The sequence below is a fragment of the Dermacentor andersoni genome, chromosome 5 (genome assembly GCF_023375885.2).
Source record: "Dermacentor andersoni chromosome 5, qqDerAnde1_hic_scaffold, whole genome shotgun sequence".
Taxonomy (NCBI): domain Eukaryota; kingdom Metazoa; phylum Arthropoda; class Arachnida; order Ixodida; family Ixodidae; genus Dermacentor; species Dermacentor andersoni.
In genome coordinates, this window is record NC_092818.1 from 150,619,418 (window position 1) to 150,633,785 (window position 14,368).

Sequence of the window (14,368 nt, forward strand, 5' to 3'; positions counted from 1 at the left end):
ATGTTTATTTCGGTTCAGTAACCATCCTCGGACTTCTCTTGCCGTTGGACATTAGAGATGGCTTCTTAGAATGTAGGCGTCTTTAAGAATGTCTTCAACAAGTTAGTTATTCAACAATTACCTAGTACTGCAGCACATTTTCGGGTGCTGAATGGGCACACCAGAACTCGCAACACCTTTGTTAACCCTCTTTTTGTACGTGTCTGGGACCAACTATTTTAGACAGAAAGCCGACAATCTTCTTTCTGTTTTCTTGATACTCCCAAATTGTACTTTTCGCATGTTTAATGCCAAGGTGCGGAAGGATATTTGTTTATGACTACTGGCACATGGTTAGCTGGGTGAGCGAGTTCAGAAGTTACAGGCAACGGAACGCAGCCGTAATGTGCTTATCATCTGCACATAAATATATGTATATAGCGGACGCAATTGCTCCGTATGAATCGCCAAAATGTCAATCATATATACCCGTGTTGGTATGTAGGGTTACTCTCTTTAAATACCTGTAACCACACCAATTATAAAAAAAATTAATATACATATTTCAGGAACCATGCCTTGCCGCAGCTTCATCATTTTCCTGTCCATCGTGTCGATATTGTTGTCATAAAATTCAAGCTGCATTTTTCCGAAGAGAAGTTCAATCACCACCTAATGCATCTTAATGCTAGCGCTATAGAGGAACAAGCTTAGCGAGCAAGCAATGTTAATTTATTCTCAACCCTGATAAATGTAAAAACAGTGACACTAAAGGATATGCTTGCAAATAAAAAAAAATACTCCTAACAAATTTCTTCATGACAGACATTATGCGCCCTTCGATCGGGGCATGTTTCCTCCTCTGCCTTCACTTCACCTTTAAGAAAGTGTATTCGAGTTGCTTGCATGTACTCTCCAGTGCTGTCACAGATAAAACATGAGCGCATATTTAAAGCCAACATGACTTACGTTCCTACTACACCAACTTTTGCTCGTTTATTTTTCTTTCTTACCAACAAGCCACGGAGTCTTCGGCCTTCTTTATTCGGGAGGAGAATGTACAAAACAAAATAAATATGAAAGTGTTCGTGAAAAAATTCGCCTTCAGTGATGTTTTCAGAAAGCTTGAAATATGCCGCTTTGGCACTGCCCCCTTCTGAGCGTACATTAAACAATGAAACGTGACGTCTCCGGGAAAGTAGGGGGACGTTATTCGGTGAAAAAAAAGAAGCGAAAATGAAATAAACTAGAACGGATCCGCCCAAAATATGGGCAAATCAGAAAAGAAAACCGGCGAAAATGTAAGTCAGACATTCACAATGGGCTTTAAAATATTACTGAAATGAAAGTTCACCAGGTAATGGCGGAGAATATTTTGCCCCGCTTATAATTTTGTTCCCAGAATGGCAGCCTTAGCACGTCGGTAACAACTCGGAGATGAAGGCCGTTCTGGGATTTGTGGTTCGTTCGTGCCGTTTGTGTGTAAGACGCGGCCTTGGTGTCTGCTAGGTTCACAAATACGTAGTTTTATATGAAATTTTTTTTTTTGTCAGAATGAAGCTGCCCATTGATTACAAGCAAACATGAATTTTTCTTATTGCAGCAACAAGGATGCATAGAAAAGAGGACGCCCCTTTCACATTATTATATTGTGAAAAAGAGCTGTTTATAATAATGATGAATTAACACTTTACGGGTGGTTATGCTGTTATGTAAAACGCTCAATTAGTGTTCAAGCTTTTTGTATTATTCTTAATTCTTAATAAATTTTGTACTTTGTGCCACACAGACATTACTCCCACCACATACGTAAAGTGTGTACCCCTATTTGAAGTGTGGACTGATCATCAAAGTGTTTGGATCATCAAAGCTGTACTTAATTCGGTTATGCTGCCTATGTGCGCCATCACTGTCGAAAAGTGCTTTATTACAAATTACGTTGGTCGCCCCGAATGCAATGAGTGTGGGGGGGGGGGGGGGGGGGCTAGAGAACAAATTAAATGCGTACTTCGAATTACGTAAAATAATCCAGAAGCTTATGTGGCAAACTCTTCAAAAGCGCCATGTTAGTGTCTAGCCAGCAATATATCTCGGAAAACGGTGGTTGTTTAACTTTCGCCTACTAATGTCTTGTGAAATATTTGATTCAGCGTTTTACACTTTAAATTTTTTTTCTTTTCTTGCCTCCACTACCTAGCGCACTAGTCAGCTTCAGCGCATCAGCCCATCCGTGCATGAAAACGGCTTACTATCCATATGTACCGGTTGCGGTAGTTGCGCCTCTTGGCCGAGGTCATTTTCAATTACTTTTGGTCGAAGCAAAGACGCCAGTGTTTCTCCCCTCGAAAATAAAAGCACTAATATAGCAGGAACAAAAGCAGGTTTGCGAAAGCTCAGATAATGGAAAAAATCGCAGTAGGCGTACCACGCTATTTCCGTTCCATCGTATTCCAAATCTGCTGCTGCACCAGTGGTGCCCCTGTGTACCAGTCTCATCTTATTTCCCTGTCACCCTTTGGCGCTTCTGGAAGCGTTTCCTCGGCCACTCCCTGTCAATTTATCGGATGGGCATCCAATAAATGCGTGGCCCTCTACCTGCGCAGAAGGCCCGATTGATTTCCGGCGTGCTGCGCACCTTTTTCAGCCTTGCTGAACCCACATTTTCTCCAAACCAAGCTTTCCTGTGTGCGTTCGGCACGTGCTTTGCTTCCAGCTTTCAAGCTTCGCCGAGTTATCGATTTCAGAGGCATGGTTCTTCGCTGCCTATAATAAGCAAGCAGCCATTCAGATCGGAAGTCTAGACCGCTATTACCCGTGATCGTCGTTTGTTATACAATTTAACGTCGTCTGACGTGTGGTGCTCGTTGCGAACGTTTAATATAACTAAATAAACAAAGATTCGACAGAGCCCATCCCACGATGCGTGCCGATGATAATGCCTTTGCCATTGAAGCAATACAGCGAGCCCACGTATTGCCACCGTCGTAACGCGCTATGCATGAGACGTGTATCGCAGCGGGACTCTTACGCCGCGCTACGGCATTTCCATTCGGCGCCATCAAGCGGCACCGCCGCGCAGCCTGCACTTGGCCACCGAAATGCACGGAGTGCCGGTGCCAGCGGACGCTGACGAACGCATCGTGCGGCAGCCAGGCGCCTCTTTCGCGCTTCCGTTAGGACACACCATGCCATCTAGCGGTGCCGCCGAGAAGTCCGCACGGGGCCTTCGACAAGAGATTCGTGCAAACAGTGAGAATCCTTCCCGCGCTGGCCGAACAGCTCAGTGGCGCGTGCTCAGTGAACCAAGAAGGAGCCTGAAACACTGTAGGCGGTAACATATTGGCACTATAAGATCGCGTCACAATTACGTCAGGCGTACAGTCAGCTCCATTACCTCCCCTAGCTGTGGATGTCGTAAATACCAAGTCACAAACACAGCTAAAGCGGCGGTCACCCGCCTTTCATATCACTCTCCGCTCTCCTTTTCCTTGCCAACATTCATCGTTTTCCTTGTTTGCACATGACCAGCACTGCAGAAGAAAATGCACGCTTGGCACCTTCCTACCGTTTGAGAAGATATACTGTATCTTCTATCTCTTAGTCCCGCATCTTTTTTGAATTTCCGAGGATTCTTTCAGTCAGGGAAAAAAGATACGTAGCATGTATTGAGCAACCGAAAGCTGGATCGGGAATTTTTCAGGATGGTCTACAATTTTCTCATTGACAATATTGATCGGAATGCAATAATTCAGAAACGTAATATTTATTACTAAGTAAATATGTATTTCGGTTGGCGAAATAAAAATAGTCTTGCTTGCACCAAGCGAAGGCAAACAACATTACCTTGGCTCTTTCCAGCTACTTGGTAATCGCATATTTTAAAGTTTGACACACGTCACGTAGGACATCCTTTATAACGAAGTTTTAATGCGTGAAAACCATGATACATGATAATATATAATATTTCCACAATTAGGACACAAAAAGTGGCGTTTTCATTCCATCTGCTGATACTGCAGTTCTCCCTAGGTATAATATCATATTAAAATGATGATGTTATTCGCCTCTTCTTCGGACTTTCCCGCCGCTGCTGCTTTTGTTGTTCGTGTACTCGTTGGTGTAGTTCTAGTCGTTTGTCTTGCCGGATAGCTCATACGCAATATGGCACTCCTGTCTCTAATGAGAACGCCGAGTCTTCCAGCTCTACTCATTTTGTGAATTTCTTGGACTCTGCCTTGAACTGCTGTTTCCTCCTTAACTGCGACGGAGATGGAGTCTCACGCGCGTCCGCCGGACTCGGCAGTGTCCGCGACGGCTGCCTCCAGGAAGCGCAACGGCACCGAGAGCGACACTGACAGCGACGACACGATGCAGTACTATGTCAGCGGTGAAGATTCTTGTGACGACACCTTCGAGCTGGTGCGGAGTCGTAAAGCAAAGCGAAGATTTCTCAGCGCATCATCGAATTCGAGTGAGTCCACCGTGAGATCTTCGCGCAATACCGAGGAGCTCACCATCCTGTTCGCGCCAGTTCTCGCCACTGACAACCTGAGACGCCTCAACAGGCAAGCCGTGTCTTCACATCTAGAGGCGCTAGTTCCGAATGAAATCAAAGACATCAGAGTGAACACCCGTAAGAACGTCCTTGCGATTGACGTAGAACGCGCAGCTGCGTTGGATTCTTTGCGCAATGTCACGGAACTTGACGGGATGAAAGTCCGCCCTCATATTCCGCTGGGCAAACAAGTCAGTACTGGCGTAATTTACGATGTTGACGAGACCATTGTCGACTCCGATCTGTCGATCTTAATCAAGCCGGCTACCGAAAACACCGTCATCACAAACGCGTTTCGTCTCGGCACGTCACGGTATGTGAAGATCATATTTAAGGGCGAATCCCTCCCATCGCATGTAAAAGTGGGCCACTTTCGACACGCAGTTCGCCCATTTATACCAAAACCGCTGCAGTGTTGGAAATGCATGAAGTTTGGACACGTGAGTAGTGTGTGCAAGAACACTACCGTCTGTTCTCGCTGCACTGGGCCCCACACCACTAACACGTGCAAGGCCAATGTGCTGAAGTGCACAAACTGTAGCGGCCCTCACGATGCATCCTCGAAGGAATGCCCTTTGATACGAAAGGAAATGGCAATATTGAAAAAAAATGGTTAGAGACCACTCGTCTCACCGAGAAGCAGCAGCATCTATTAAGCGACGACGATCACGTCGACGACGTCGATCAAGAACCTCCAAAGCCTCTGCAGAACGCCAGCCGCGGACATTACCACCCGCTCTTCCGCCCCGGCCAAACGCAGTCAGCTCAAAGGACACAGGTGCATCGAACAGCACGGCTGCTGACGCTTGGCCTGCACTCCCGCGGCTACATGCCCCTACTGAGCGAAATCAGAGCTCTACAGCAAGGGATACCTCATCTGTTCCTGATAAATTGTCAGACCAGGATCAACAAGTTGTTGTCATGATAAGCTCTCTGATGAGTGCTATTCGTGTTCTCCTGGACAAGCTACAGACACCGACAGCTCGAAGTGCGTTGCAAGTGCTGGATGCCATCAATCCGGTTCTTGAGAGCCTTCAGAAGTCCAGTGCTTGAGGGCTTCTACAGAGGAACCACGGCTCATCGACAACAACAGCGATCGTTCCGGGATTATGTCAGAAGTGCCTCCATATTCCAATGGAATGCGAGAGGCTTGAGGTCACGTATTTCGGAGTTGCGGCAGTTCGTGTTTGACAACCACTTCCCTGTACTGGTTATCTGTGAACCGAACTTATCAGCCTCCATAAGACTATCAGGGTATGAACCTTTTGTTTCAACCACGTGTGTCCGAAGTAGTAAGGTTTTGGTTTACATCCGCAAAGACCTTACGTATTTTTCCCAACCCGTAGCGCCACACGACGGTAACCAATATGTCTGTGTTACTGTGAAAAAGAAGAGGCTGTCTTTTACTCTTATTGGCGTCTACCTATCCCCAACCAATCAATTTGATAGCAAAAGACTAGAAGATATCATGACTGCTACTCCCGGTCCTTGGATAATAACAGGGGATTTCAACGCTCACCACCATATATGGGGAAGCTCCAGGATAAACTCGAGGGGCAGGTCACTAATATCTTTTGCATCTGGCCACAACCTATGTCTTCTAAACGACGGAAGCCCGACATTTCTGCGAGGAACAACGTACAGCAGCTGCCTTGACTTGACTTTCGTGTCACGTTGCCTGACTTCGAGCGTGCAGTGGTTCACCGATATTGAAACCCATGGAAGTGATCGCATTCCGACCTATGTGAGAATCGATGGATTAGACGCCGCATTACCGGTTGTATCTCGCCAAATCGAGTGGTCAGTCTTTCAAGCTCGTGTAGAAGACACATGCAAGAAACGTATTGCACGCAAATTAGAAGAAATAATTGCTGACGCAATGCAAGATTGCACGCGTTGCTTCACACATTCATCAAAGCGTACAGAGAATGACATTGAGTTGGAAAGGCTTCGTGCACTACGTCGCCGAGCTGAAAGGAGGTACAGGCGCACGAAGTCAATTCTTGACCTCAGAGAAGCTCGGCGCATGCAAAAGAAGATAAAGCGGCGAATGGATAAGCTAGCGGATCAAAGATGGAAATGCTTTTGCGAGTCACTGGACCCCCGCAAGCCATTATCCCGTGTGTGGCGTACCCTACGGGGTCTTAGCTCAAGCCCCCAGCAACGACGCCCTTTCAACGCCCTTGCTCTCTATGAAAACCGCCGCGAGATAGAAGTTGCGGAGGATTTTTGTGCGAAAGTCGCCGGCGGCACAAATTTAGTCTTTGACATGACTTTAGGTGACATTCCCGGTCCACGAGATACAAGTATGGACGTTCCATTCTCTATGGAAGAGTTAGAAGCTGCTATGGCGCTCTGTAGGTGTTCATCTTCACCAGGGCCCGATGGGATAACATATAGTGCTTTGCGCCACCTAGGTCAAGAAGCACGAAGAGAACTCCTCAGCCTTTTTAACAGCTCATGGCGAGATGGTGTCGTCCCACAGGAATGGAAACGAAGCCGCCTGGTACCGCTACTAAAAACTGGAAAGTCACCGCTCGAACTGGCATCGTATCGGCCGATAGCACTTGCCAGCTGCGTCGGGAAACTCATGGAACGTATGATCCTCATGCGTCTCGAATGGTACCTTGAACACAACAAAATTTACCCTGACTCAATGGCGGGATTTCGACGAGGCCGTTCATCGATTGATAGTGTCATCGATCTGGTATCATCTGTAGAACAACAAAAATCTCGGAAGCGATTATCAGCAGCACTCTTTCTTGACGTGAAAGGCGCCTACGACAATGTTTCCCATCAAACCATTCTAGACGCACTTCTGACAGTTGAACTAGGAGGGCGAGTATATCGATGGATCAGAAACTACTTGACACAAAGGTCCTTGTTCGTGCGTACGGAAGATGGTCCGACTACCGACCACTACACATGCCGAGGCGTTCCCCAAGGCGGTGTTCTATGCCCTGTTCTTTTCAACCTCGCGCTTCTTGGGCTGGCTGAATCCCTACCGGAAACAGTGAGTGTTTCAATATACGCCGACGACATCTGCATCTGGACATCAGCGGTCACTCGCCTGCAGGTTCGCGCAAGGCTACAGCAAGCAGCAACACAGGCATCTGACTATCTTCGGACACAAGGGCTTACCATCTCAACAGAAAAATGTGCGTTAGTCGCTTTTACGCGAAAAGCGATGTCTGGTTATCCAGTGTACATCAATGGCCAGCCTATCTGCTACAAGAAAAATCATCGGTTTTTGGGTGTCATTGTTGACCGGGACCTCTCTTGGAGCCCTCAGGTTGCCCACTTGTAGAAGAGGCTCACATCTATTGTTCACATCTTCAAGTTCATCGCCGGCAAAACATGGGGATCGTCAGTGGGCTCCATGCTACAGTTATATCGAGCACTCTTTATCGGATTTCTACGCTATAGTTCTCCCGTGCTTGCTAAAACATGCAAGTCAAATCTTCGAGAACTTCAGGGCGTGCAAGCACAGGCACTACGTGTTTGCCTAGGCCTTCCGCGGAGCACCTCAACAGCAGGAACCATTATAATGGCTCAAGACCATCCAATCACGACTTACATCAGCACCGACTCACTTAGGGCCCATGTTCGTCATATTTCACGGATTCAATCAAGCTTTCTTGCCTGTCTGCCAGAACGACGACCACAGGCATCCTTCTCCAACGAGGTCAGCAAGCATCGTGCCTCCCTACCATCGGGCTTCACACCATCAGCACGTTCAACCTCAGCTTTGTGGTGTTTAAAACAACCTCAAGTGCGTCTTACGGTTCCAGGGATAAGAAAGAAGACCGACCTGCCTACCTTGGCCTTGAAGCAAGCAGCTCTGGATTGTTTGCACACTTTCTACTTTGACCGCGTCCACATATATACGGATGGCTCTTCCACCCAGACCAGCTTCACCGGGGCAGTGGTTATACCATCACGATCACTAAGCATCCTATACAAGATTTCTCACTTGACAACATCGACCGGTTCGGAGCTTGTTGCCCTCCGAGGTGCCGTAGACTATATTAACAACCAACCGGCTAATCGGTGGGCAATATTCTGTGATTCAAAGGCGGCCTTACAATGTCTTCTGTCATCTCTTCGTCGCGGGTCCTGTGAACAACTAGTGTCGGAGATACGAGAAATGCACCATGGTATCATAGCGAAAGGACACGACGTCGTGTTTCAGTGGCTGCCTGGCCATTACGGTATCTCCGGCAACGACGTCGCTGACGAAGCTGCTAAGAAAGCCCATGAAGGAGCAACCCTTGTTTCTATACCTTTATCGCGGACTGACGCAGCCCAACACTTAGGCAAGCTAGCGCACCGTATGACATTGGAGAAGTGGCACACACCTGATTTCACTCAACATCGATTGCATTCCCTCGATCCATCTATGCAACTGCGGCTGTTACCAGGGCTTCCGCGTAATGAGGAAACAATGCTGTGCCGCTTACGCTTGGGCGTCGCATTCACGAATGCATATACGTTTTTAATTGGAATGGCTGATAGCGCCGAGTGCAATGCCTGCGGTGTCGAAGAAACTATAGACCATCTACTGTGCTACTGCCCATCATTTGAAAATGAAAGACAAGAACTCTGCACAGCTCTCAACCAGTTAGATAGAAAACCGTTCACCTTGAACAAGATCTTGGGACCATGGCCTCGCATATCGCAGCTACAAAAGGCCACAAAAGCGCTGCTGCGATATTTGAAAGATACAGGGTTGAGTCAGCGTCTGTGATCCGGACTGAGTGACTGAACGATATCCCCGGTGGACTTTCTCTTCTTTCTTTAATCTTTCCGTCCCCGTTTCCCTTTCCCCAGTGTAGGGTAGCCAACCGGGCTCAGTCCTGGTTAACCTCCCTACCTTTCATTTATGATTTGCTCTCTCTCTCTCTCTGTCTCTAATACTCCTACTTGTGAGCACTTTTATGTCGTTCTTGGGCCGCTGTCATCCCTGTTTGCTGATGGTTATAGCCTTGTACGATTGGTCGGCACCAGACATAGTGCCAGCAGCGGTTATAATGTGATTTGATAGACTAGCAGGGGCAGGTGATGCTTGTAAGCACTGAGTGTATGTGCGTTCCATCACCAACAGGCCGACATTCACATGACGTCATCGTAATTCAGTCTTCAGTGCGTCGTCTTCATTTCATCGCCTTAATGCTGTCATTGTGATAATTATTTCCTTGCCATGTCATCGAGATCATTCATTCATCATCACACTGTCGCCGTCATTGCGTTGTCATATGCGTACTTACAATTATAATACAGGCCCCAGGAAAGTTCGCCGTTCATTCGCCACGCAGGCTGCTACGGCACTAGTCATTCTGAAGTATTCCTTTCTTGCCTTGCGCTTGCAAAACCTTCTCGTATATTTTATTACATGTGAACAGAGATAATTGTTTACCTTCCGCTGTTGAATGGCTTAATTACTACTGGCATAGATTTACCTGAATGATAAAGTGGAAATGTTGGAAGTGCGTGCTTCCTGCTTCGCTATGTGACTTTAGCTTTTGAAGAACGTTTACTAACTACTGCTTGTAAGGCCTCTTTTACTTGGATAGACACTGAAGCCTACAGTATCTCCAATAAAAAAAATAGCAAAGAAACTTCTGGTTTGTTAGACCAGCTTAACGACAATGATTTATAAAATAAGGCAAACAGAAAGATCCGCAGCTCATGCTATTACGGAAGAAAGCGTCTCCTTCTATAATTCTCGGAATAAGGGAGATGATATAAGATTATTTTATAAGGCGCGCATAAAGCACCAATTCAATTATTTATGTCAGGGGGCCACAAAAATATTTAGTGGGATGGAAACGAGATCGCCAGCGCACCTTAAGAATTTTGTGTTGAGTGAGCTGTTAACTGAGCGCTGAGGTAATGTCGTGAACTCACATTTGCACTGACAACTAAATGAATCGCGTTCAATATCTGGCTCAGACAAAAGGCCGGCGTGAGAAAGTAACCAGGCAACTTATTAATATATAAATGCAGGAGTGTTCGCAATGCAGTTGATTGGGTATCCTCAAAGATAGGCACGGGAAACTAATTATTATACTTATGAATATACTTGGGCACCAAGATGAGCAGAAACATTGCTCGTTGTAACGTTAGGAACGAAAACACATATCAAGATAAAGTGGTCATAACACAGCTTTCGATAGAGAAGTGCGAAAGGAAAGACACTCGCGGAGGAGCAGGATGGCGCGGGTTGGAACACAAAAAAAAAAAACTGAAAGAAAAGGTGTCATCTAAGACATTAGCGGCGGCAGCGAAAGTAAAGGACTATGGGTCGAGCCCGCCTCCTTCCTCTTGGTGCAGGAGCCGGAGATTTTCCCGTCTACTGAATTGACCCATGAGTCTTTCCTTTCTGTGGCCATCTTCGACGGCACTGAAGAGGTCGCTAAGGGGCACTGCAAGGATACAGGGCAAACAGAGTGTGATGAGGGGAAGCGAGTCTCTGCCGTTCACGCTTCGTTTCATGTCAGGGTCGTCGGGAAAAATGGACAGGCGCAGCCACTGCACCGGACGCGGTAAGGAACGCAGGCACACGACATCTTCTGTTGCGCTTTGCTGGGACTCACGGTAGGTACGCTAAGCAAACGAGGAATGGCTAGTGCTGCCTCCTGCGGTGGGTATAGTGCGCACTTCTGCCTTCTTATGCATTATTTCTTCCGTGACTGCAAGAAGGAGAGAAAAGCCGGTATGACCACAAGAAAAGACTCTGAACGAATCTTCCGCAAGGATAGCGGCATTTCAGAGAACGTGATGACAGTGAACGCAAAAAGGCACGTAAAACCATCACTTACTGAACGCGTACACTTCTAATGAAAGCGACTTTGAGCGAAATATGAACAGAGGGCAGTGAAATGAGAAAATTGTTTAATGAGTTGACGCCATGGTTAGCACGAAAGCTCTGGAATTGTTAGTGGTTTCTCCGCAGAGGCTTATACCAATCAGTTTTCTTGTTTGAAATGAAAACTCAGAAATGCGTATAAGGACAAACAGAAATGCACTAAATTGCAGAATCTGATTATTAGCACTCATTATTGTTTTTAATCCCTAAATGGAGCACCCGTTTGGGAAAGCGCAGTGAGTTTGGTGTTGTATTCGTTTTAATTTACATGGAATATGGAAACATAGAAAACGAGGTGCTAGATTGGCGTGTTCATTTCTGAGGAGACAAATACCCTACTCGTGCTGCACTCGCAGGCAGAATACAACACAGGGGACAATGTGGGTGATTATTTAAACCCATGGTGGCTAAGTCGGACTGAGTAAAATAACTCCTCAAGCTTCTTTCTTAGCCTAGACGTTTCGTGGCCATGCGACAGTACTAGTGAATGCAATATTACACTTTCATTTTGAAGGATGGCAGTAAGCAGCTTGTCATTCCTTAGTAATATTTACATGCGATTCAATTCATTTATCAGAAAACACCCATTAACTTACTGTAGCGCACTCACATTAAACGCACGCAGCGCACTACAGATGACTCTGAGCCTATAGAAAACTGTTCAAAATAAAATATTGAAAGGGAGACCAGATGCAAGGAGGAAGTATAGCACGTTTTTTTTTAGGCTATATACATAGACATGAAACCACAGGGTTTGGAGAATGAATAGTTCTGACATATCAGCACAAAATTGTTTGTTCCTCACGAAAGTGAGGAGTTTGGTAGCCGGATCACTCCGTAACAGTGCACACCAACACGACAGAAGGAAGAAATGACACGCTAGGAAAAACAAATATTATTAAAAAATACTAACTGAATGCTAGGTGCAGTGGGCCCTGCGGATTAAGCTTTATTCTGTCCAGCGCTTGATTAGACATAAGAAAGTCTTCGAGGAGATGCGCTAAGCAGAAATGGTAAGAAATACTTTCTATATTCGAAAAAACCCTAACGTCTTGCAGAGAGCGGTTTCCTTTCTATGCTCCGTCAATAGCTGGCGTGATGGTGGCTTTCCATATCCTACACCAGTAGCAACGAAACGACTGCATGGTTTCTAAGTATTCAAACCTCGAGCGTAGACGTGGCTGATAACGCGGATTCAAGTTGCCTTGCAGCCGCCTTGAAACAGTTATGAGCCGACAGCTGTACCGTTACAAGAAAATATTGATTGCAGCGGTCTTGTTCAATGGAAACGCGACTCGCAATGTACTTTTCCTGATACTGCGGCACTTTACCTCTACGTTTCATAACAGGCGCAGTTTGAGAAAGAGAGACTGAGGGAGCTGGTTGCGCACGAAATAACTACAAACTACCTCAGCGCATTCCTTTTCTTGCCAAAGTGCGAACAGCAAACAAAGGCCTCATCAACGCTCCCGCTTTCCGTGTGATGATTTCATTCGCAACACCTTAAAAACCAGGCTTTCTGTTATACCGTCTCTTACACGCAGGTATTGCCGTTTCCGGCGACGTGAGTCATGGACGACATCTGGGGCGCAAACACGCGCTCGGCGGCTGTCGGAAATCTTTTGTTCGCTGCGGAGATTACGTGTGCTACGCGGAGTCATTGACTAGCCTGAGAAATCCGCTTTCGCACTTTCGCAATGAACTTGCGCAATAGACAAAAAGCAATTTTGGAACGACGCTTGGAGATGAGAAAACATAAAATTGAGCTAAAATTAGATTCCTCCGCGATGTAACTTTTCTGTCGAGCGGTGGAACCTTTGTTCATGTGAGTTCCAAGTGCTAAATATTTGATGCTCTGCTTTAAAAAGAAAAAAAAAAGATTAGTTTACTCACTCGAAAAAAGAAAAAATATATTCTTTGTGCGTTTACGAAATATTGCAAATTGGTTACGCCCGAAAATGTTAATAAAGAAGCCACAAAAGTAGTCGGAAGTCAGAATCCAGCCAGAAGTCAGAATACATCCCGTAACAGAACGTGAACTTGCCACCATCGCTGTGATTGTGGGAGGGCAAAAACTTACGGGCTCAGCAGTATCAACTTATCGCAGAGAGGTATTATTAATTTGAAGAATTAGCTAATCTGTTGGTTTTGCTACGATAATACTAGTTTCGGGAAACGCGGGTCGCCACACATAGGGTAGGTATAATGCACTTGTCTTAACACAAAAGGAAAAGGGCACATACGTTTGAACGCACAGTTAGGCCAATTGTAACTTGACGAATTCAACTATACCGCGCAGTAATGCCGTAGAATAAAGAACAGTATTTGCTATACCAATTGGATGCGGCCACCTACAGCAAAACTGTGAAATTGGGCCACAGTTCTCGTAGAACCAACAACGGTGAAAAACAAAGCGAAACCATAGAATAAACGAACAGCGTTGATCCAGTGTGCAGTTACATGGTGTAAAGAGTATAGGGAAGAATAGGACGAGCTGAAAAGCTAGCGACCTATATTTAGCATGGGCAAATGACCGCTTTTTACGCCGCTGTTCTCGGCTGTGGAAATATTATATAATCAGCAAGCCCTTTTAATACTATTTACCGCATCGATTTCTTTGAATGGTTGCTAGGATTGTGCAATCTATAGAATCTGCTTTCTTGCTTCATTGTATTTCGTGTCGCTTTCCAAAGCTTTCCGTGACGCCGTTCCCTCCCTCCTCCCGCCCCTTTCTCATCCAGAACAGACTGTGCACAGAATAACGTTCTGTTTGTAAATCAGGCAAACATAAGAACGAAAAATAGCCGCATCAAAGTTTCATAAGGATACGTGGGCGAGTCCTTGGAAGGGTGGTTCACAGGTAGCGTGCACCGATAATATGGAAGTTCATGAGTTGAAAATCTTCATCAGTAGAAAAAGTATCACACGGGATAGAGAAAGCCATCAGTGGCGTGCCAACGATTTCT